Source organism: Colobus angolensis, unplaced genomic scaffold (genome assembly GCF_000951035.1).
Source record: "Colobus angolensis palliatus isolate OR3802 unplaced genomic scaffold, Cang.pa_1.0 Scaffold119, whole genome shotgun sequence".
Taxonomy (NCBI): domain Eukaryota; kingdom Metazoa; phylum Chordata; class Mammalia; order Primates; family Cercopithecidae; genus Colobus; species Colobus angolensis.
Window position 1 is genome coordinate 534,416 of NW_012113030.1, and position 3,550 is coordinate 537,965.

Genomic DNA, 3,550 nt, shown 5'->3' on the forward strand with positions numbered 1-3,550 from the left:
CATGTTGTTCAGGCTGGTCTCGAACTCCCAACCTTAGATGATCCGCCTGCCTTGGCCTCCCAAAGTGCTGGGATTACAGGTGTGAGCCATCGCGCCTGGCCACACATACACTTTTTTTAGAGAGAGAGAGAAAAATCTTGCTCTATCACCCAGGCTGGAGTTCAGTGGTGCAATCATAGCTCACTGCAGACTCAAACTCTGAGACTCAAGCAATCCTCCTGCCTCAGTCTCTCGAGCAGCTAGGACTGCAAGCATGTGCCACCACACCCAGATAATTTTATTATTATTATTATTTTTTTATAGGCATGGGGGTCTCACTTTGTTGTCCAGACTGATCTCAAACTCTTGGCTCAAGCAATCCTCCTGCCTCAGCCTCCCAAACTGTTGGGATTACAGGCTCGTGCCTCTGTGCCTGGCCAGCACATATGTTTTATAAATATGATCACGATGCCCATGGAGCTTGCCACCCTGTGAAGTTGATACTGGTTTTTTTTTCAGTATTTTACTGATGAAGAAAGAGGCTCAGAGAAGCCAAGGGACCAGCCAGTCAGTGCCAGAAATGGGACTGGATCTGCCTCCTGATCCCAAAGCTGCACGAATTCATATACTTCAGAGATGTGTTTGGCCAGAGTCCCCTAAGACAGGCCTGCTGGTGGAGCTCCAAGATACCACTGAGAAGAGAAGATTAACTGAATAGTTAGAGGAAGAACTAAGAACTGAAAAGTTCTTAGAGGAATCAGAACTAAAGGCAGCAAGGTCCTGGGAGTAATCAGCACAGAGGCAAGGATGGGGCTGACACAACTAGGTCAGGCTGCAGAGTGAGCTCACGGGGGATGCTGGAGGAGACAGTTAGAAGTGACTGGAGATAAGGAGACAAGCTGTACGGAGAGCTGGCCCTGCTCAGGAAGAGAAAAGGGCACCTGCACTGCAATCTCCACTTTCAGGAAATGTGGGACCTCATGGAAAGAACCTAGTCCCTTAGAACTAAAAGGCTTGGAGATGGAGCTTTGATTCTGTGGGAGGCAGCACAAAAGAGGAACCAGGGAGTGGGGTTCCTTCCTCATGGGACAAACACACTGTGAGGAAGGAATTCGGTTGTGTCTGTAACCTAATGCTGAGTGCCTCCCCTACAGCTTCCTTCCTGTGCACACAGGGGTCTGAGGCCACTGGTGCCGGTGGGGCCATTTTACACTCTCCAGCCTTCTGGCCCAAAGAAACCCAGCAAAACAGGAGTGGAGGCTAGGGAGCAATGCACTGGGCTGGGGAGGCCTCATCCACAGAGAAGAGCGCTTTCTGGAGAAAACTCTTTCCCCTCACTGGTTCCTTGAGAGTGAACTCACGAAACTTTCTGGGAGGAAGCAGAAGCCTCAGAGGCCTTTTAAGGGACACTTTGAGGCCCCTGCCTTCCAGGCCTTCGTGGAGAGCACCAAGGACAAGCACAGCCTGGCTGTTAAACCCGCGGGCACCTGCATGCTACGCACCTGACCGAGGGCCCAGATGTGCAGGCTCACCGTCCGATGCCAAGCAGGAGAACAGGGCTGGCCAGCACCCCGTCAAGACCTTCCAGGGAAGCAGCACAGCAAGTGCACAGCCCACCGAGGCCCCAGGCCCTCACGCCTGGCTGGGCTCTCCTCCCTTATATCCTTCCAGCTTCGGCCTCTCCCCTCCCCAGGAATCACATATACAGACACACACACTGACACATACACACACACTCATACACTCACACACACATACACTCACACGCACATACGCACACACATGCACTCACACACATACACTCACATACATACGCTCTCACAGATATGCTCACACATACACGCACTTGCACACATACACTCACACACATGTGCACTCACACGCACACACTCTCAGACACACACATGCACATACACTAGTCACACACTCTCAGGCTCACACATATGTGCACTCACACATACACTCACACATGTACTTATGCACATACACTCTGAGACACACATACATACACACACTCATATGCACACACACTGACACACAGGCACACACACACAGACACACACATGCACACGTACATGTGCTTGCTCTTCTGGCCATTCCCTGCCTTAGGGAAGAGATATGAGAGTAGACAGAAGAGAAAAGGATAGAAAGTCTTCTGGAACTCTGGGTGTCTGAATCCTGGCTCCTTAGACAGGTGTAAAAGACGCAGAAACAGATTCGGGAAGCTGCTTGATGAGAAATAGTGAGGTTTCCCAGTCTCTGCAACTAGAGAGAGGTCCTGGGCTTGGGAGGAGGGCAGAGCGGGGGTGTCATGAGAATGGGGCCCTGACTGAGTTTCCTGGGAAGAGCCGGGTGAGTGGCAAAAGTCTAGGTGAGAAATGGCCGTGTGGTGTGTCCAGGCAGACGGAGCTCTGCATCACTGCAGGCTGCAGAAAGAGTCCTGTGTCTTCGGAAGTGAATGCACATGGACCAAGTCTGTGGTCCCAGCAATTCCGGAGGCTGAGGCAGGAAGATCACTTGAGCCCAGGAGTTTGAGAACAGCCTGGCCAGCGTAGGGAGACCCTGTCTCTAAAAAGATAAGAATACAAATAACTTCTTAAGACATGATACACATTTCTCAACCATAATTTAGAAATGCAAATTAAAACCACAGTGAGATACCGTTTTTCACTGATCATAAGGGCAAAGGTTTACCATTTAATCAAGTGTGATGCTGGTGAGAGGGCAGGGAAGCAGCTTCTTTTGATGGCTGTTGACGGGAGGATGAGCTGGCACAGCCTCTTTGGAGAGCCATTTGGCAATATCTTTCCAAATTAAAATACACATTTCCTTTGACCCTGCCATTCCAGTTCTACCCTGCAGGTACATCCCACATGTCCACAAGGATGTTTGTTCAAGTCGCATTGTTTGTAATGGCAAAAAAAAGAGAAACAACTCAAATATCCATTAATAGGGGACTGGATAATAAATAAGTATAGTCATTCCCCTATTCTTGGGGGAGTGGTTCCTGAAAACCCCTGGCCCCTAGCCCTGTAGACACCAACATCCACGATGCTCAAGTCTCTGATATAAAATGGTGTAATATTTACATATAACCCATGCACAACCTCCCCACACTTTAAATCACCTCTAGATTACTTATAATACGTAATAAGGTATAAATGCTATGTAGATACTTGTTATATTGTATTATTGTTTTAATTTATATTATTTGTTGTTGTATTGTTATTTGTGTGTGTGTGTGTGTGTGTGTCTGTGGTGTATGTGTCTGTGTGTGTGTTTAGAGACAGGGTCTTGCTGTGTTGCCTAGGCTGCTCTCAAAATAGTTTGGGTTTGGTTTTGTTTTGTTTGAGACGGAGTCTCACTCTGTCACCCAGGCTGGGTGCAGTGGTATGATCTCAGCTCACTGAAACCTCTGCCTCCTGGGTTCAAGTGATTCTTCTGCCTCAGCCTCCTGAGTATCTGGGACTACAGGCACTCACCACCATGCCAGGCTAGTTTTTTTGTATTTTCAGTAGAGACGGAGTTTCACCATGTTGGCAAGGCTGGTCTCAAATCCCTGACCTTAGAC